Below are 23387 nucleotides of genomic sequence, written 5' to 3' on the forward strand. Positions count from 1 at the left end.
AAGGAATAAATTTTAAATAATTCACTACATTAGTGTGTGGAAGTTCGGTACAAAGGACTATTTGCCACTCACTTATTCATTTAGATTTTGTTTGGAAGTTAATATAAAGAGGCTCTTACACTTAAACAAGAAAATGATTAAAGATGTTTAAAAATAAAGGAGTTCTATTTTGACTCTAAAGGTATACCTCCTAGTTAACTTTGTAATCACTTCACGGGGGTTAACTTCCTTCTTAGAATCATCAGAATTACAAGGATTAAAGAGCCTTTCAAACTCTGTTTCATAGGAGACAAAAATGTTAGTGAATTTTTTATTTGGTTACAAATGTACCAGCAAGTGAGAAATATGTATGCTTCATTAGTCTGAAGATGGGAAAGGAGAAGAGTACTTCAGAGTATGCTTCATAATGTCTCTTCACCATCTACATCAAAAAGCATATCGTAGTTGTTGGTCTCCATGTTCATCAAACCCTAAAACAGAAAAGCACTTCTTACTAAAGAAACTCCAAAGGATACAAATATGAAAGATTCTCTGCAAATGATGTATAGATGTGCTATGTTTAGTTAAGCAGGATAATTATAGTGTTAATAAACTATGAGGTACATCTGAGGTCAAATTCCCAATTTATCATTTCATGTCTTGAATAATTCCTACAAAGTCATTAGGATTTTACAGATAATATCAGTCACTTCAGTAAGAAATAATTCAAAATATCAAGTAGTTAAACTTTTTGATTCCTAAAACATATTTCGTTTCCTAAGGACATTTTATGGACCATGTGCAACATACCTCCATGGACTTCTCATGCATGTCTTCAATTGCTTCCAGGGTCAGATTCTGACTACATTCGGACAGTTTTAATGCTTGTTGTTCTTTTTGATAATTGTTCTACAAATGTAAAAGGAAAACATTACTGTAACAATTCTGTTCATTTTTGTTTTTACTGCCATGCAGCATGAATGCTAGGCTAACAACCAACCACTTAATGTATTTCCAATACTAAAATATTTACGTGAGCAAAAATAATTCCATATGAAATGTAAAAGGAATAGTTTTCCAAGTGATTTAACATTTTAACAACTATTATGACTAAATATACTTATATTTTTAAGTAACATGAAATACAATTATACTACCAATTGTGGGTTAATAAAACTTTTTTTTATGAGAAAGTGTTTGCCATGCTGCAGAGACTGGCCTTAGCCTCTCAAGTACTTAAGTTTATAGGCATGCACCATGTAAACATGAACTTGGTAAAATCCTAGCCCTGGAAGCTTAACTCTAGCTAGTGTTAATGCTTTTACCATATGGTGGCCTCCTTTTTCTAACCAGCAGAAGTAATCCCAGGAGGTGGTTCACTACCTCATCTCTGTATCTAGCCCCCACCTAAGGTGTATGTGCCATGTCTTCTACTTTCTTTTCCTTTCTTAAGGATGCCTTATACTTATTCTTTACTAAGTCCAATCTAGTGGTAGATTTGTTTTATCTAGGTTCCAATCTCAAGTAACAATGGAAGTAGTAATATAAATTTCTCTTTGTATTCTTTATGTTGGCAGACAACCATGGTAATTTGCATTTAAAAAATTAAGACAGGCTGTTTACACCTTTTCTCCTTCTGCTACTACATTCCTATTTTGTCCTTTATTCACAGTGATCAGTTTTGTACCTCACATTTCCACTCAAATCATCCTGATTAAGTACAATGACCTCCACTTTGTGAAGTTTCTCTTTAAAAAATGTACACGTGCATACATATGGAGACAAAGGATTAATATTGGGTGTCTTCTTTGGTTGCATCCCACTGTTTGGGAGACAGGGTCTCAATGAACCTAGAATTCATCCATTAGGCTACAACTGGTGGCTAGGAAGCTCTGGGAATCTTCTTATCTCTGAACTAAATCTGAGTTTGGTGGTTCTAAAATACTCACCACCACACCAACTTTTATTGTTGTGGTGGTTTGTTTTTAGTTTTGCTTGTTTGTTTTGTTGTTGGTGGTGTTGGTGGTAGTGATGGTGGTGGAGGTGTGTGCGTGCATGCTTACTCAGGGAATATAAACTCGAGTCTCCATGCCTACAGTGAGAAAGATTACCAAATAAACCATCTTCAAGCCCTGCAAATCTATTTTATTTGACCCATTAGCAGCATATGACAAAGTTAGTGAACTTTTCTTCCTTAAATGTTTTCCTTCACTCATAGTAGTTTTATTTGTACCAATTGTTCTCTTCCCTTTCTGGTTCACTCTCACCCCCTCACCCCCACCTCATGCAGAATTACAAATATTGAAGTACTCTGGGAGTCTGTCTTTAGACTCCTCATATACATGGATGATTACTCCCCCTTGAAATTTCATCCAGGGTTCAAGGTTTAAAAATTGCCTTCAATTGGAGTATTTATTTACTTTTTATCTTTAGTCCCTATCTCTTTCCAGAACTGACTCATAATGGCGGCTTCCTCAATGCCTTCCCAGGCAGGAATGGATCTCCTGTTCATTTCAAATTGAATACTTCTCAAACTATTAACCAATCAAATAAAAAATAGTTAATATGGTCATCATCTCAGATCTTACTTGGAAACTATGTGATGACTACAGTCATTGGTACAGTAATGGAGAGATGATCTAAAATAGTTTGGTGATATTCTTCCACAGGAATATTCTGCCAGGGCTGTTGAGAAAGGTTGTTTCTATCCACTGTTGTTACAAAATTTGTACTAAGTTTAGGATTGTAAGAACTGATTTGCCAGTTTGAGATGGCTTTCGAATATTAACAACAGAGTCCAGATGACACCAGTAAGTAAGCTTTCTCTCTCCTTTCAACTGTACCTGAGGCTGACATAGTGTGCTTACTTTTGTAGAAACTGGTAATCCTCTCTTCATCTTTCAGCAAAAGTCTGCCTCTTGAAAATTTATAATCTGGTCTACAAGAAAATACCTAGTGGTTTTCATTGATATAGTATGTGATCATACTTCTCTGCTTTACAATTCAGTAGGACTAGAACAGAACCAAGGATAGATAGATAATGAAACTTAACTTCGTTTCATGTGCCCAACACAAGGCTAGTTTCTCCATTCCTACTTGATACTTAGTTATTCTAGGTTAATTATGAAGTTAGTTATGATACCAACCACTGATTTATCTTGTTCTTCATTGAATTTCTGTATATCCATATCAAACTTCTGCTCACACAATTTGTTGTTGATCTTCTTTCTGTAAAGCACAGTAATAAAAGCAGTCACATTTCATACCGATATGAAAAAGACCACTCAAAACAAATTAAATTGACCATTTCATACTATAAAAAGAAAAACAGCAGTAAAAAATTATCTAATGGGAAATCATTATAGTTTTTTTCCCTGAAAGATTATCAGAGAAGTCTTCTTTTATGTTTTAGCTTTTCAAAAATTAAAGAAGTTTTAATACATATATATCTTATTTTAGAATATTAATTGTATTTCAAAGTATTTTTTCATTATTTTCTATCAAATATAATGTCTAATTTATTTTCCTATATTGATTCAGTTAAGACTTAGTGCAAAACATAAGTCAATTAAAATATACAAATTGTCTGCATATGTAATTGATTTTTTTCCATATTGTTAAACATAATAAACAACAAATTACATTTCTAAGATTTTGTGTAAGACTTCTGTGTTTCCACAATTAATGTAAATCAAATTTTAAAATCTCATTAACAGGTACTTAAAGTAGAAAATAAAAATTTTCACAGATTTCTAAGAATTAGATTTAGTTTACTTGAAGGCATGAAGTTATATGGTTAACTGCTTAGACAAAATCAAAGACACACATTTTTACTAAAAGCTCAGTAATGTTTTTTTTTCAACTTCAGCCACATATAATTTTTAAAATGATACAAATGTGACACTACAAAACTAACAACTCTACCTCTCCCATTTGTTCGTTTGCCAAAGTCATTCTAATTTCTGGTTGCATTTTTTGAAAGAATCTTTGATATAAGTTTCCATGTGTTTTCTCTTTATGTGACTCCAGGTCCAAGGTGTCTGAAATAATCATCTTATATGTATGGGCAACAGGCACATATGTGGTGCACATATATACCTGTAAGCAAAACACTAATACACAAATATGTCTGAAAAATAGGTATTAAGAGCATTGTTTCTTAAGCCATGTAAGACGTTTTGGGTCTATGATCCTAGTCTAGGAAGCTTAGCAGGAGATTTCCAGTGTAAAGGACAACATAGATTACTTAGGAAAATTCCAGCCAGCCTGACATACATAGTGAGACTATATATCAAAGACAAATTATTATCCTCTAAGAAAGCTCATGCAACATTCAATTACATATAATTTAAAATAGATTCTTTGGGATCTGAGTTTCATTCCCTCACTGGTTAGTAAATTTGTCTTTCACTTTCAGTTACATAATTCATTTTATAAAAATCAGTGAGGGGATTGGTGAGATGATTCATCAGTTAAGAGCACTGGTTCCCTTCCAGAGATCTGAGAATGGATTCCCAGCATCCACAAGGTTGCTCACAACCTATAACTCCAGTTCCAGGGAATTCAATGCCTTCATCTGGCCTCCTCAGGTACAAGACATACAAGCTGTGTACATACACACAATCAAGCAAAACAAACATACCCATAAAATAAAATTTAAAAAAATAAGTAATAAGGGTTATATTAAAGAATTCATTTTTCCATTGTGTCATATAAAGAAAAGCACAGAGGAGTTTTAGAAAAGAAACTGACTTAATATAAAATTAATACTGGGTCAACGAAATACTGTTGCATGTACAGAATTTTGTATACATATCACTTAGCTTTGAATACATGGAATGTAGAAAAGTTTACATCATTTTTTTCCTCTAAAAATCCCTTCAATGCAGTTATGAAAATGCCTCAGTAATAAATAGGGTTTACTGTGAAAGGAGGACGTTCGCAAGTTTGATTCTAGTACCCATTTAGAAAACTAACCATGGATGGTTGCTTCTACAATAGCAGCACTGTGGTAGGCAGAGTGAGAATTGCTAGGACTTGCTGGCTGCTTATCTAGCTACATGTTCAGTGAAAGAGCAGGTCTTACGGGAATAAGGTGGAAAGAAATAGAGCAAAACCCAACATCCTCCTCTGCCCTCCACATGTGTATATATGCACCACAGACAGAAATATATGAAAAAAATAAAATTAAGTTTAATTAATGTCACACCTGTTGAAAAAGTACCATTTTCACTTCTGTACCACAGGCAAAAATAAGTCCATGATGCTAAATCAAAAATATTTGCAAGAGTCCATGTCATGAGTAGTTCTTGGGTGCTGACCTAGTCCCACAATACCCAGAGTAAGCTCAAATCCCAGGTGCTCTAACACTCCCAGGATCACAGGAATGGCCCCAACATCAGGAGTAACTGAGTCCCTAAGGATCCAGGGACACAGGAACTCCTGCCTTTCCAGTGGCATGGATTCCATCTGTTCTGAAACTGCACCTGGATCAGACCTGGGGTACTGGCTTTGCACCCACTCTTAAAACACCCAGAGGGAGCACGACTCTCAGGTATTCTGAAATGCTAAAGATCACAGGATCACAGAGGAAGCTCGACTCCCAGGAGATCAGACACACCCAGGAACACTGGAGTTCTGACAGAAGAGCAGAGCTGAGGGCACAATATCTTTCCCAACACCCTGTGTATCTGGGACGCCCACAAGAACCAGGGAAACAAAATCATCCTCCCGGCCAGAGGCACAGGTTCCTTGCAGTATGCAACTGTGTCTAGAGAAAACCTAGGGCTCTGGCACCTCACCAAATCTTGCAACACCAAGAAAAAGCTTAACCCCCAGGAGCTCTGACACAGCAGGATCTCAGGAGATTGGTCACACCAGGATTTCAAGATCCAAGAGGCAGCATGACTTCCAGGAGCTCAGACACACCCAAAATATCAGGATCCCAGGATCCCAAGATCTCAGAGATAGCTGGACTCCTATGAGTTCTGACACAACTAGGATTACAGGAGGGACAGGCTCCAGACAGAGACAGCAAGGGAAGGTAGCACCAAAGAAAATGAGATGGCACGAGGTAAGTGCAAGAATATAAGCAATAGCAACCAAGACTAGTCGGTGTCATCAGAAACCAGTTTGGCCAACAGAGCAAGTCTTGAATACCCCAACACATTGGAAAAGAAAGATTCAGATTCAAAATCACATCTCATGATGATGATAGAGGTCTTTAAGAACAAAAATAGTTCCATTAAAGAAATACAGGAAAACAGCTAGAAGCCCTTAAAGAGGAAACACAAAAATCCCTTAAAAAGTTAAAGAAAACACAATCAAACAGGTGATGGAATTGAACAAATACCATCTAGATCTAAAAATGGAAATACAGAATAAAAACTCACAAAGAGAGATGAACCTGGAGAAAGAAAACCTAGGAGACATAGATGCAAGCATCTCCAACAGAATACAAGAGATAGAATAGAGAATCTCAGGTACAGAAGATACCATAGAAAACATTGACACAACAGTGAAAGAAAATGCAAAATGCAAAAATCTCCTAACCCTAAACATCCAGGAAATCCAGGACACAATGAGAAGACAAAACCTAAGGAAAATAGATATAGAAGAGAGAGAAGATTCCCAAGTCAAAGGGCCAGCAAATATCTTCAACAAAATTATAGAAGAAAACTTCCCAAACCTAAAGAAAGATGCACATGAACATGCAAGAAGCCTACAGAACTCCAAATAAACTGGACCAGAAAAGAAATTCCTGCCGACACATAATAATCAGAACAACAAATGCACTAAAGATAAAATATTAAAAGCAGTAAGGGAAAAAAGTCAAATATCATAAAAAGGCAGACCTGTTAGAAATACACCAGACTTCTCACCAGAGACTATAAAAGCCAGAAGATTCTGGACAGATGTTATATAGACCCTGAGAGAACACAAATGCCAGCCCAGGCTACTATACCCAGCAAAACTATCAATTACCGTAGATGGAGAAACCAAAGTATTCCATGTTAAAACCAAATACACACAATATCTTTCCACGAATCGAAACCTTCAAAAAAATAGATGGAAAACTACAACACAAGGAGGGAAACACTACACCATACAAAAATCAAGAAAGAAATCTTCTTTCAACAAACCCCAAAGAAGATAGCAATATAAACATAATTCCACCTCAAACAACAAAAGTAACAGGAAACAACCAACAGTCACTGGTCTTTAATATTTCTTCATAGAAATGGATTCAATTCCCCAATAAAAGACATAGAGTAATAGACTGGATACATAAACAGAACCCAGGATTTTGCTGCATACAGGAAACCCTCCTTAGTGACAAAGACAGACACTACCTCAGAGGAAAAGTCTGGAAAAAAATTTCCAAGCAAATATTTCCAGGAAACAAGATGGAATAGCCATTCTACTATGGAATAAAATCAACTTACAACCAAAGGTTTTTGTTATTGTTTTTTTTTTGTTTGTTTTTTTTATTGTTTTTCTTTTGTTTTTGTTTTTGTTTTTTAAAGATAAGGACTGTCACTATACTTGTCAAAGGGTGAATCAACAAAGATGAACTCACAATTCTGAACATCCATGCTCCAAATGCAAGGGCAACCAAATTCATAAATGAAACTTTACTAAAGCTCAAAGTATATATTGTACCCTACATAATAATAGTGGGAAACTTCAACACCCCACTCTCAGCAATGAACAGATCCTGGAAACAGTAACAAAAGAGAGACACTGTGAAACTAACAGAAGTTATGAAACAAATTGTTTTAACAGATATCTATATCTATAGATATCATAGAACATTTTATCATAAAACAAAAGAATGTGCCTTCTTCTCAACACCTCATGATGCCTTCTCCAATACTGTCCATATAATGGGTCACAAAACAGGCTTCAACAGATATAAAATATTTAAATAATCCCATGCATCCTATCAAGTCACCACGGACTAAGGCTTATCTTCAATAATAATATAAATAAGCCAGGCATGGGGGCACATGCCTTTAATCCCAGCACTTGGGACACTGAGGCATGTGGATTACTGAGTTCAAGGCCAGCCTGGTCTACAAAGTGAGTTCCAGGACAGCCAGGGATACACAGAAAAACCCTGTCTTAACCCCCCAAATAATAATAATAATAATAATAATAATAATAACAACAACAACAACAACAACAACAATAATGATATAAATTATACAAAACCCATATATATATATATATATATATATATATATATATATATATATATATATACACGTGGTAGTTGAACAACAGTCTAATCAACGATAACTTGGTCATGGAAGAAATTAAAGACTTTTAGAGTTTAATGAAAATGAAGCTACAACATATCCAAACTTATGGGACACAATGAAAGCATTCTAAGAGAAAAACTAATAGCTCTGAGTGCCTCCAAAAAAGAAACTGGAGAGAACATACACTAGCAGCCTGGCAGCACAGTTAAAAGCTCTAGAACAAAAGGAAGCAAATTCACCCAAGAGGAGTAGAAGGCAGGAAATAATCAAACTCAGGGCTGAAATGAAACAAGTGGAAACAAAAAGAACTATACAAAGAATCAACCAAACCAGGAGCTGGTTCTTTGAGAAAATCAACAAAATAGATAAACCCTTAGGTAGACTAAAGAGAGGGCACAGAGTCCAAATTAACAAAACCAGAAATGAAAAGAGAGACATAAAAACAGAAACTTAGGAACCCCCCCCCCAAAAAAAAATTATCAGATCCTACTATAAGAGCCTATACTTAACAAAACTGGAAAATTTGGATGAAATGGACAACTGTCTAGACAGATATCAGGTACCAATTTAAATCAGGATCAAATAGATCCTGTAAACACTCGTATAACCCCTAAAGAAATAGAAGCAGTCTTTAATAGGCTCCCACCCCCTCACCAAAAATAAAACCCCAGGATCGGATGGGTTTAGTACAGAATTCTATCAGACCTTCAAAGAAGACCTAATACCAATACTCTTCAAACTTTTATGCAAAATCAAAAGAGAAGGAACACTATTCAATTTTCTATGAAGCCACAATTACACTTATACCCAAAACATACAAAGACCCAAATGAAGAAAGGAAACTTGAGACCAGTTTCACTTATGAATATTGATGCAAAAATACTCAATAAAATTCTGGTAAACCCAAACAAAGAACACGTTAAAATGATCATCCTTCATGATCAAATGTTCTTCATCCCAGGGATACAGGGATGGTTCAATATGTGGAAATCCATCAGCGTAATCCACTATGTAAACAATCTTGAGGAAAAAAAACACAGTATTATCTCATTAGATGCTGAGAAATCATTTGCAAAAATTCAACAACTCTTCATGATAAAATTCTTGGAAAGATCAAGAAGCCAAGGCCCATACCTAAACATAGTAAAAGCAATATAGAGCAAACCAGTATCCAACATCAAAATAAATGGAGAGAAACTTGATGCAATCCCACTAATATCAGACAAGACAAGACCACTCTCTTCCTACCTATTCACAGTAGTATATAATATAGTAGTATTTTATAGTACTAGAAGTTATATCCATAGCAACTATATAACAAAAAGAGGTCAAAGGGATAAAAATTGGAAAGGAAGAATTCAAAATATCACTATTTGCAGATGATATGATAGTATATGTAAGTGACCCCCAAAATTCCAACAGAGAACCCCTAAACCTGATAAACAAATTCAGCAAAGTGGTTGGATATAAAATTAACTCAAGCAAATCAGTAGCTTTCCTCTACTCAAAGGATAAACAGGCTGAAAAAGAAATTATGGATACAACACCCTTCACAATAGTCACAAATTATAATACCTTGGTGTGACTCGAACCAAGCAAGCGAAAGATCTGTATGATAAGAACTTCAAGTCTCTGAAGAAAGAAATTGAAAATCTCAAAAGATGGAAAGATCTCCCATGCTCATAGATTGGCACAATTAATTTAGTAAAAATGGCCATCTTGCCAAAAGCAATCAACAGATTCAATGCAATCTCCATCAAAATTCAAACTCAATTCTTCATAGAGATAGAAAGAGCAATTTGAAAAATCATTTGGAATAACAGAAATCCAGTATATCAAAAAAATATTCTCAACAATAAAAGAACTTCAGGGGGAATCATTCCCGACCTCAAGCTGTATTATAGAGAAATAATGATAAAAATGTATGGTAATGGTACAGATACAATTACTTCATGAAATTCACAGGCAAATGGATGGATCTAAAATATATAATCCTGTGTGAGGTAACCCAATCCCAAAAGTACAAACATGGTATGCACTCACTGATAAGTGGATATTAGTCTAAAAGCTCAGAATACCCAAAATGTAATTCACAGACCAAAAGAAGCTCAAGAAGAAGGAAGACAAAAGTGTGGGTGTTTCAGTCCTTCTTAGAATGGGGAACAAAATACTCCTGGGAGGAAACATGGAGACAAAGTACAGAGCGGAGACTGAAGGAATGACCATCTAGAGTCTGCCCAAACTGTGTATCCATCCCATATACAGACACCAAACCCAGTCACGATTGTGGATGCCAACAAGTGCTTGCTGACAGGAGCCTAATATGACTTTCTCCTGAGAGGCTCTGACAGAGCTTGGCAAGAACAGAGGCTGATGCTCACAGCCAACCATCAGATTGATCATAGGATTCCCAGTGGAGGAGTTAGAGGAAGGACTGAAGGATTTGAAGGGGTTTGCAACCTTATAGGAAGAACAACAATATGAATGAACCAGACCTCCCAGAGCACCCAGGGACTAAGCCATCAACAAAAGAGGGGGTCCCATGGCTCCAGTGCATATATAGCAGAAGATGGCCTTGTCAGACATCAGTGGGAGGAGAGGTCCTTGGTCCTGTGAAGGTTCAATGCCCCAGTGTACCCACATGCGAGGGTGGGGAAGTGGGAGTGGGTGGGTGGGCAAACACCCTCATAGAAGCACAGGGAGGGGTAATGGAATAGGGAGTTTCTGGGGTGAAACCAGGAAAGGGCTATTATTTGAAATGTAAATAAAGATAATATCACATAATAAATAAATTAAATTAAAAAAAATATTCACAAAATACTACATATAAATAAGTCATTAAGATGTCATATAGTATATTAATCAATACTTCCTAATATATAAATTATGTTAATACTATATAGTTTAAACAAATTATATATCCAAAAATGTACCTTCAAAATTTCCCAGTATATTTTGTACTGGAGATCTGTGAAGTAATTAAAGCTTTACAAAGTAAGGATGCTGGGGATACTGTTTGATTGCTCAGCTTTTGTCCTACAAGCAGGACGATGAGAGTTTGACCCACAACATTACACCCTCCAAGAAAACCATTCAAATTAAGGATTAATCTTATAGAAATATTGTTTATAGTATATATCATATTCCAATTATTAATATACATTACTTGCTATACAATCAATTAAATTTTTCTGGAAGTACTTACACTAAGAAGGAAATAATAAGTTTGAACACATTACCATGTATCTCCAACTACTTCTTCAGGATTTGCATTCCCATCATCATGAGTTACTGGATTCTGTACTGGGTTCGTAATAAAACAAGATATTAAAACAATTATGTTATTTTGCAAATTTTAATGAAATACTTTGTGATCATTCAGGCATAGTGCCAACATTAGGTTTTAAAGCAGATCTATTATTTGCCTAGAAGTTAAACAAAATCAAGTAATGTCTAATTGTCATCTAAAAATATGTTTTAAGCTGTTTATTTATATGTTGTGATTAAAGACAAGAGATACAATATGAGATTTTTGATCTCCTTTACAAGCCTAAGAAGAACAACTGAGAAAAAAGGAAGTGTAACATCAATGCCCATCATTAAATATTTGGTACCTTCCATAAGGTCCAATTCTGAAGCATTCCTAACTTGCTGTTCACCACTTAACAAATTCCAGTTTTCCATTGGTGTCTCTACAGAACGTGCAAAACGCTGCCATTCCTCTGAGAAACTTACGTTTTCTGATTTAAAATAAAAAGAAATTTTCTCAAGCCATTTGAATTAAAAAAAATCACTTAAACTAATAAAATTGAAATATAAAATAACATTAAGGAATGATTTTTACAAAAACAGCACTTCATAATTGCATGAAGGGTTTAAAGATAAAACCATATTTCTATTACCCTCTGATTTAATACTAAAGACTTTAGTATTTAAACATGGAACATAATAGTTGGCTTCAAAGATAGCCATTAATAACCTTAACTTTAATATGTACACATTTTTAAAAAGAATTATTTAAGTTGAATAAAGTATCTTGGTCTTCCTTACTATAAAAGAATAGAGGTTTGTTATTTTTCAGTTTAAAACTCTCTCTCTCTCTCTCTCTCTCTCTCTCTCTCTCTCTCTCTCTCTCTTTCTCTCTTACATACACACACACACACACACACACACACACACACACACACACTATGATGGCTTTAACTGTGACTTCAAGTGGGTTTATATCTAAACATAAGAGGATCTGCATGTTGGTCCCATTCCTGCAAGGTTTTTGATGAGTTAGAGCAAATGTGTCTGCATCTCAATCTCCAAGTAAAATCATAGTTGCTATTATCACAACCAAGCTCCTCAATCTTTTTCATCGAAATACAAGTCTAAATTATAAAGTTCTGTCTGTCTGGACATATATTTCACTGCTACAGCAAGAAGCTCTGGGTTCAATCTTCAACTATGAAAAACCCCCACAAATTTTAAAAATAAAAAATAAAACAAGCATGTTTCCTCATGCCCCAGTACATTTGTAAGGCTGAGGACTTCAGTTTCAAGGCCAGTTCAAGCTGCACATGAGGTTTCAGACACTCCTGAGATACAGAGTTAGAGCTTACTTTCCTAAACCAAAACAACACATAAATAAACACAGCCTGGCCTGAAGTATGTCTGAAGTTCCAGCACTTCAGAGGCTGAGAGGAGCCTCGGGATTTTGAGGCCGTTTGGATCCTATATATACAAATTTTGGCAATCTGGCCTTTCAACACCAGGTAGAAGAAAATGAAGACTCGTCTTCAGTTTGTTTTTTATGAATTTCTGGCGGGTAGCAGCAGCACAGAAAAGGTTCTAGTCTGTTTCTGCCACTAACTGACCCCCAGTTTACTCACACTTCACATCCCCAGGCCCAAGGATGACTTTCGGGGTCTCCAATTCCCTGGCCTTCCTGCTTTCTGCTAGATACTAGGCTGTTCAAACTCCTGCCCTTAGTGAAGTTCTCCGTTTTTCACCGCAGAGGTCTAAGTGGGTAAAGTCGATTGTGAACCCAGCAGCAGTGCTATCTGGAGTCCAGGGAGGGTCATCTCCTCTCCTTACTCTGGAAGTAACACCTCCGCCCCTCCACCTTCACCCCATCCGGACCCCCACCTGAACCATTATTAACCATCTTTTAACAGGTCACTGACTACCTCCACAGAGACTTCCCCCTACCATGCTTCCTCAAGAAACTTCCCTTCCTCAAGAACTCAGCTTCATGGCCACCACAAAGCATACTGGGTAACAGGGATTGGGCAGCTGGAAAACAATCTCAGCCAAGCCCCTTGCTGATTGGCCGTGTTTGCACATGCTTACTAAAGTGAGAGAGGCTCTATCAGTCATCTGTCATCCAAGCAGCAAATAAGAGATAGTATTTTAGCTGCCACTACTACCCAGAAGTTTTCCATTTTCCAAGTTTGCAATACTAACTTGAAAGTTAAAATAAAATGAACCCCAAAGAAGACTCTCCTACTTTGTTTCAGTTGAAGGGGCTGTTATGTGTATTTCGGATTTGTTTTATTTATTTAACTAACGTGCTTTTGCATGTTTGTATTTGTTCAACATGCATGTCTGGTGCTCATAGAAACTAGAATAGGATGCCAAATCCCCGGGATCTAGAATTACAAATGGTTGTGAGCCATTATATGGGTCCTAGGAACTAAACCTTGGTTTTCCCCAAGAGCAACAAGTGGTCTTAATTTCAAAGCTATCTTTCCATCCCTGTCCTGTGTGTGTTTTAAGGTATGCTGGATCATTTCTCTCGATAGATGTTTATTTTTAATATACAGTGGAGATTATAGAAATATGACACTTTCCTCATATTGTCTATTTCCAGAAAAAGAAAAAAAAACCATAATTTTAAAGGATTCTGTAAATCATAAAAAGAGATTCAGCAAAAATTATGTGTATACATTTCAGTATATGTGTGCAGAAGAAGACTGTATTCTCAATCATATTCCAACTTACATTTTTTGTTTGTTTGTTTTTCCAGACAGGGTTTCTCTATATAGCCCTGGTTGTCCTGGAACTCACCCTGTAGACCAGGGTTGCCTCAAACACAGAAATCCCCCTGCTTCTGCCTCCCAAATGCTGGGATTAAAGGCATGCGCCACCACTGCCTGATCCAATTTAAATCTTCAGAGACAGGGTCTCTCTGAATCTGCAGCTCACCGACGTCACTAGCCTGGCTAGCCAGCTAGCTATCTCTACCTACTCAGCACTGGACTGCAGCCTGCATTTTTAAAGTGGATTCTAGGCCCCCACCTTAAGTCCATATATTTTCAAGGAAAGCACTTTACCAAATGAGCCATAATTCTAGCCCCTCTGCAGGGTTTGTTATGTTGCTGTAGCCACTGTCTTTTTTTTTTGGGGGGGGGTGCATATTTCTCTAATCATGCCTAAATTTAAGTTCCTAAAATGCTTAATGCTGGTTTTGTTTGTTTCCTTACAATAGCCAATTGCATTTCTTGCTCACTTTACAGTTAATTGGGCAAACTGGAAAAACTAACATTTCATTTGCGAGGCTTATTGTTGTTTTTTGTTTGTTTGGTAGGTGTTTTGTTAATTTCGTGTGTTGGTTGGGTTTTTTTTTTCACCACTGAAGATGAAACTCATAGCTTTTACATGGTGCTGTACCACTGAGGTACACCTTCAGCTAATCTTTGTTTCTGAATGTTGGGTGAGTAGTCATCTGTATGTGTTTTAAAGAAAACTACAATTATTGTGAAACCTAAAATTATCCTCCTATGCTATAGGGTTTATAGAGATCTGATGCCATCTTCTGTCCTCTTCAAACAACAGGCAAATATCTCCAAAAACACCTACCTCCAGATTTATCCAACATACTGTCTTGTTCATCTCTGTGAAGAAAGGACAATAAAATTTTAAAGCTAGAAATATAGTGGACTGGTAGAGCATTTGCCTAGCACACACACAAAAAAAAACTTTACACAGGAACTTCTTTTAATTATTTAGAATAGATATATAATGTGTGGTTTGGAACAAATGTCATATGCATATAAAATACATGGTAGACAACCAAAGTGAACCTGAATTATTTACTTTTAACAATTCATACATTTATACCCCACAGTAGTTTATTCATAACTCTCCCACACTTGCTGAGACCCTTCTTCTTCCCAGATGGTCCCCCTCTTATTTTTATGATGTTTCTCCTTTTGTTTGTGTTTATTTCTGGGAAGATCCCATGCAGGTGGCTATATTGTCCAAGTTGCTATGTGTTTGTGATGGCAAGGAATTAAGGACCCCAAGCAGGGCTTGAACTCAATATATAGTTGCATCTGACCATGAATTGTTGATTTTCCTGAATCTACTCCTCCAGTGAAGGGATCACAAACACTACTTTTGAAGTACTCTATTGAACTGGGAAAAATTGAAAATATTACCTTATATCTTCATCTGCTTCTACGTGAGGCGGCATATTCTCATGTTTGCCAAATGCTGGCCTTTTTACTATATTGACAATAGAAAATGGAAACATTTGAAAGTATGCTATATAAGTAATAGTTAATAAAGTATTTTCAATTTGCATTTCTCTGGAAAAACTGCCCACGTGAGTTTTTGAAACAGCTTTTATAAATGAAATAATTACATCAAGGAAATTGAGGATACAAGGAGAAAACAAAACTTAAGGATAATAGGTATAGATGAGAAGTAAGATTTCCAACTTAAAGGGCCAGTGAATATCTTCAACAAAATTATAGAAGAAAACTTCCCTAACCTAAAGAAAGAGATGCCCATGAACATAAAAGAAGCCTACAGATCCCCAAATACTTTAGACCAGAAAAGACATTCCTGCCATCACATAATAATCAAAACACCAAATGCACACAACAAAGAGAATATTAAAAGCAGTAAGGGAAAAAAGTTCAAGTAACATATAAATGCAGACCTATCAGAATTTCACCTAACTTCTCCCCAGAGACTATGAAAGCCAGACGATCCAGGACAGTTGACATACAGACCCTAAGAGAGCACAAATGCCAACCAAGGCTACTATACACAGTAAAACTCTTTTACCATAGATGGCGAAACCAAGGTATTCTATGACAAAACCAAAATTACACAATATCTTCCAAAAAATCATGCCCTTCAAAGTATAATGAAGGGAAAACACCAAAACAAGGAGGGAAATTACATTCTAGAAAAAGCAAGAAAGTAATCTTGCAGCAAACCTAAAAGAAGATGGCCACATGAACAAAATTCCATCTCTAAAAACAAATATAACAGGACCCAACAACGACTATTTCTTAATATCTCTTAATATCAGTGGACTCAAATCCACAATAAAAAGACATAGACTAATAGACTTAATGTGTAAGCATGACCCAGCATTTTGTTTCATACAAGAAACAAATCTCACAGACAAAGACAAATATTACCTCAGAGTAAAAGGCTAGAAAACAATTTTCCAAGCAGATGGTCACAAGAAACAGGCTGGAGTAGGCATTAGAATATCAAAAAAAAATTGACTTTCAACCCAAAGTTATCAAAAAAGACAAGGAGGAACACTTCATATTCATCAAAATTAAATTTACCAAGAGGAACTCCCAATTCTGAACATCTATGCTCCAAATGCAAGGGCAGCCACATTCATAAAAGAAACTTTAGTAAACCTCAAAATACACATTGCACTGCACACTATAATAGTGGAAGACTTCAACACCCCTCTCTCATCAATGGGCACATCCTGGAAACAAAAACTAAAAACAGACACAGTGAAACCAACAGGAGTTATGAAACAAATGGATTAGTTGATATCTATAGAAAACTTTATCCTAAATCGAAAGGATATCCCTTCTTCTCTGTACCTCATGAGGCCTTCTCCAAAATTGACCATATAATCAGTCACAAAACATGCCTCAACAGATATAAAAATATTGAAATAATCCCATGCATCCTATCAGATCACCACAGACTAATGCTGATCTTCAATAATAATATAAATAATAGAAAATCCACATATATGTGGAATGTGAACAACAACCTACTCAATGATAACTTGGTCAAGGAAGGAATAAAGAAGGAAATTAAAGACTTTTTAGAGTTTAATGAAAATGAAGCTACAACATAACCAAACATATGGTACACAATGAAAACAGTAATAAGAGAAAACTTCACAGCCCTGAATGCCTCTAAAAAGAAACTGGATAGAGGATACAGGAGCAGCTTGACAGCACAACTAAAAGCTCTAGAACAAAAGGAAGCAAATTCTCCCAAGAGGAATAGAAGGCAGGAAACAATCAAACTCAGGACTGAAATCAACCAAGTGGAAACAAAGGAACTATACAAAGAATCAACCAAACCAGGAGCTGGTTGTTTGAGAAAATCAACATGATAGGTAAACCCTTAGCCAGACTCACTAAAGGGCACAGGGACATCATCCTAATTAACAAAACCAGAAATGAAAAGGGAGACATAACAACAGAAACTTAGGAAATCCAAAAAATCATAAGATCCTACTACAAAAACCTATACTCAACCAAACTGGAAAATCTGGATGAAATGGACACTTTTCTAGCCAGATATCAGGTACCAAATATAATTCAGGATCAGATAAACCCTAGAAATACTCCCATAACCCCTAAAGAAATAGAAGCAGTCATTAATAGTCTCCCAAACAAAAGAGACAAGGATCTGATGGGTTTAGTACAGAATTCTATCAGATCTTCATGAAGACCTAATACCAATACTCTTCAAACCATTATGCAAAATCTAAAGAGAAGGAACATTATTCAATTTGTTCTATGAAGCCAGAATTACAATTATACTCAAACCATACAAAGACCCAATGAAGAAAGGAAACTTCAGACCAATTTCCCTTATGAAAATTGATGCAAAAATATTCAATAAAAGCCTTGCAAACTGAATCCAAGAATACATAAAAATGATCATCCATCATGATCAAGTACACTTGATACCTGTGATGAGGGATGGTTTAATATACAGAAATCCATCAACTTAATCCACTATAGAAACAAACTCAAAGACAAAAATCACATGATCATTTCATTAGATGCTGAGAAAACATTTGACAAAATACAGCACCCATTCATAGTAAAAGTCCAGGATAGATCAGGAATTCAAAGCCTATACCTAAACATAATAAAAGCAATAGATAGCAAACCAGTAGCCAACATCAAACTAAATGGTGAGAAACTGGAGGCAATCCCGCTGAAATCTGGGACTAAACAATGCTGCCCACTTTCTCCCTACCTATTCAACATAGTTCTTGAAGTCCTAGTCAGAGCAATTAGACAACAAAAAGAGAACAAATGAATACAAATTGGAAAGGAAGAAGACAAAATCTCACTATTTCCAGAAGATATGATAGTATATATAAGTGACCCCAAAAATTACACCAGAGAAATCCTAAATCTGATACACAGCTTCAGTGCAGTAGCTGAATACAAAATTAACTCAAACATATCAATGGCATTTCTCTACAAAAAGAATAAACAGGATGAAAAAGAAATTAGGGAAACAACACCCTTCAGAATTGTCACAAATAATATAAAATACGTTGGTGTGACTCTAACTGAGTAAGTGAAAGAAGGATCTGTATGATAAAAATGTCAAGTCTCTGAAGAAAAAATCAAAGAAAATCTCAGAAGATGGAAAGATCTCCCATGCTCATGGATTGGCAGGATTAATGTAGTAAAAATGGCTATCTTGCCGAAAGCAGTCTACAGATTTAATGCAATCCCCATGAAAATTCCAACACAATTCTTAACTGAGTTAGAAAGGGCTATTTGCAAATTCATCTGGAATAAGAACAAAACCTAGGATACAAAAACTCTTCTCAAAAATAAAAGAATCTCTCCTGGAATCACCGTGCCTGACCTCAAGCTGTACTATAGAGCAATTGTGATAAAAACTGCATGGTACAGGTATACTGATAGACAGGTAGATAAATGGAATAGAACTGAAGACACAGAAATGAACCCACACACCTATTGTCACTTGATCATTGACAAAGGAGCAAAAACCATCCAGTGGAAAAAAAGACAACATTTTCAACAAATGGTGCTGGCTCAATTGGCAGTTAGCATGTAGAAGAATGCAAATTGATCTATTTTCATCTCATTGCACAATGCTCAAGTCTAGGTAGATCAAGGAACTCCACATAAAACCAGAGACACTGAAACTTATAGAGGAGGAAGTGGGGAAGAGCTTCGAAGACATGGGCACAAGGGAAAACTTCCTGAACAGAACAGCAATGGCTTGTGCTGTAAGATTAAGAATAGACAAATGTGACCTTATAAAATTGCAAAGCTTCTATAAGTCAAAGGACACTGTCAATAGGACAAAACAGCAACCAATAGATGGGAAAAAATCTTTACCAATCCTAAATCAGATGGGGACTAATATCCAATATATATAAAGAGCTCAAGAATCTGGACTCCAGAAAATCAAATAACCCCATTAAAAAATGGGGACAGAGATAAACAAAGAATTCACAACTAAGGAAAACCGAATGGCAGAGAAGCACCTAAAAAATGTTCATCATCCTTAATTATCAGGGAAGTGCATGTCAAAATAAACCTGAGATTCCACCTCATACCAGTCAGAATGGCTCAGATCTAAAACTCAGATGACAGCAGATGCTGGCGAGAATGTGGTTAAATAGGAACACTCCTCCATTGCTGGTGAGATTGCAAGCTGGTAAAACCACTCTGGAAGTCAGTCTGGTGTTTCCTCAGAAAATTGGACATAGTTTTACTGGAAGATCCAGCAATACTCCTCCTGGGCATATTCTCAGAAGATATGCTAACTTGTAATACTGACATGCTTCACTATGTTCATAGCATCTTTATTTATAATAGCAAGAAGCTGAAAACAACCCAGATGTCCCTCTTCAGTGGAATGGATACAGAAAATGTGGTACATTTACATAATGAAATACTACACAGCTATTAAAAACAATGAATTCTTGAAATTCTTAGACAAATGGATGGATCTTGATGATATCTTCCTAAGGGAGATAACCCAATCACAAAAGAACACACATGATATGCATTCACTGATAAGTGGATATTATGCCAGAAGCTCACAATAACCAAGACACAACCTGCAAAACCCATGAAACTCAAGAAGAAGGAAGACCAAAGTGTGGATACGTCATTCCTTCTTAGAATGGGAAACAAAATGCCCATGGAAGGAGTTAAAGAGACAAAGTTTGCAGCTGAGACTGAATGAATCCAGAGACTGCCTCACTCAGGGATCAATCCAATAAATAACCAACAAACCCAGACACTATGGCAGATGCCAACAAGAGCTTGGGGACAGGAGACTGATATAGCTGTCTCCTGAGAGGATCTGTCAGTGCCTGACAAATACAGAAGTGAATGCTCACAGACATCCATTGTACTGAGCACAGGGTCCCCAATGATGGAGCTAGAGAAAGTACCCAAGGAGCATAAGGGGTTTGCAGCCCCATAGGAGGATAAACAATATGAACTAACCAGTACCCCCAGAGTTCCCTGGGACTAAAGCACCAATCAAATAAAACAGATGGTGGGACTTATGGCTCCAGCTGCATATGTAGGAGAGGATGGCCTAGTATGTCATCAACGGGAGGAGAGACCCTTGGTACTGTAAAGGTCCTATGCCCCAGTATTAAGGAATGCCTGGGCCAGGAATTGGGGGTGGGTGTGTTGGAAGCAGGGGGAGAGGTGAGAGGAGAGGGGATTTGCAGAGGGTAAATAGAAAAGGTGATAATATTTGAAATGTAAATAAAGAAAATATATAATAGAAAAAAGGAATGAAATAATTTATTTGCAGGTTTTATGAAATAAATTCATGTTTTGCTAACATATAGGAACACCGTTCAGATCTTTTTCTGGGGTAAAATCATAGCAAGTTATTGTTTCTCAACATATTATGTCTAAAGTGCCAAGAGTAGGTATATGCACTGCTAAAACTCGGGTATAGGAATATATAGATATAGGTAAAATTAGAAATGAAGTACATGAAAACTTAGAAAAGACTTCTTCCATTGCAGGTGAGTTGGGAAAAGTCTAATGAACTGCAGGACACAATCAATACTGAAGACTGGATACCTTCAGAATGAGCCTGCTCTTCTTCTTCATCTGAATCAAAGTCAAAAAGTAATAAGTAACCTTCCTTTGGTATCACCCGCAGTTTCTTAATAGACATTTTTCTATTAAGCGCTCAGTTGTCTTCTTAGTTAAAAAATATAAATAAAAAGGAAAAAAGAAAAAAAAAATAGTTATCTAAATCCAAAGGTATCATTTAAATAGTTAAAAATGTCAAAAAGTCAAATAATTATTTTAGCTCATTGAAAGATTGTTTCTTTTGTTTTTTAACACTTATATTTTTAATAATTTGTCTTTATCAGAGAGTTTTGCATACATATTCAATATGGTTACACGTGTATATGTGTATGTGTGTGTATGTGTATATGTATGTGTATGTGTATATGTATATGTATATATATACATACACACACACACACACACACATATATATATATGCTTCCCCTTACAATTTCCTTCATGTATCCCATTTATCATGTCCCTCTCCCTCCCAACTTTGTTTTAAAATCTTCTTTAACTTACTTATTTTAAATCCTTCTTTAGAACCCAAGTTAACAATCTGTCATTTCTCAGTTTAAAAAAGGCAAAAACAGGTCAGCCTTTAATACGTGAGTCCTCCCTTTCTCACCAAAAATGATGAGCAAAATGTGTTTGCATTTAAACTTTGAGGCATCTGAATTTTGGTACTATCTCCCAAAGATTCTTTTTAAACAAAACATCAGCAATTCCGATTTTCAGTATATCTCTGTTTTAAAGTAAATTCATAGTACTATCCAGAAAGATGATGAACATGGTAACTATATATTCATGTCAAGAATACCCAATGCTCAGTCTACAACAAACACTCACCACCATTACCCACACAGAAAATCCTTATATTGGAGAAATTTGGGATTGGGGGAAGCCGAGGATTTCAAACATCTGAAGATTGTAAGTTAAAGGCCAGCCCAAGCCAGAACAGCCTGAGCTACAAAGGAAGATCCCATCCTACAGAACTAAAACTGAGAGAAAAACCTGAACTTGGTGGTCCAAGTCTTTAATCCCAATACATGGGCGATTAGACAGGAGGATCCCTGTTCAGAATCCTTCCCAGATTACTTATTAATCTCTTGTAATGTCTCCTCTTCTTCTTTTCATTCATTCTTCCTACGCCACTCCCCTCTCTGCAATGTCCATACAGTCTATACCAAAGGAACACACCATAGAGAAGACAATGAAGAGGGAGGAATCCTCAGTGTGTTTCTAATGGATCCCGGACAGCACACAGGACAAGCGCCAAGTTGGACCCTAAGGCTCCTTACAGCACACAGGACAAGCGCCAAGGATCCTCACTCACAGCCCCATGCTCCCCCGACCCTCAATCCTGCAGCCAGCTCTCTGATCCTATTCCAAGGCCCCATGATTGTGTCCTCCAAGGGTTCACAATCTTCTAAGGCCCTGACCTGTTCAATCCTCTGCCATGAATATGGTCCTCCACCTTCACTTAACAATCAGAAGCCATAGGAAATGGCGATCATGAGGCATTTTCTCACCTAGTGGCAACCTGGGCCTGATATGCCCCACCCTGTCATACCTTGATTAACTGTCCAACAACCCTGAGCAGAGCCGATTATCACTTACAGGTTATCTCAGAGGTGAACACCTTCACAACTGCACCCTTCCATGCTCAACTCCTCAATGGTATAAAAACCTTTGTCAGCAGAGATGCCTGGACTGAGGATTCTTAGGACCCTTTGTGATGCAAGCTGGAGAAATCAGGTCTGTGCTGATTGGCTGAATATATCCTGCTCATGCGTACATGGAGTACCAGGCACCATCGCTTCAAAGGGAGTTTTCAGGAGGTGGGAATGAGCTACTACTGGCTTTAAGACAAATTCTAGGTTCATAAGCCCTTACATACTTGAAAAACTTGAACAAACGTGAAACATGAAACACTGCAAACGGCACTACTTTATTTCAACTGTAGAGTCTCTTGCATGCCATTTTGGTTTGTATTTATTCATGTGCGTAACATTGAATGTGTGTGCACTCTTTCTGAATGTAC

General features: G+C 36.5%; 1 pseudogene; it reads right to left on the reverse strand.

The window, feature by feature from the left end:
• Window positions 1-300: 300 nt before the first annotated feature.
• On the reverse strand, window positions 301-21465 carry Gm2288 (annotated as a pseudogene).
• Between the last annotated feature and the right edge of the window lie 1922 nt (window positions 21466-23387).

The sequence above is a fragment of the Mus musculus genome, chromosome X (genome assembly GCF_000001635.26).
Source record: "Mus musculus strain C57BL/6J chromosome X, GRCm38.p6 C57BL/6J".
NCBI lineage: Eukaryota > Metazoa > Chordata > Mammalia > Rodentia > Muridae > Mus > Mus musculus.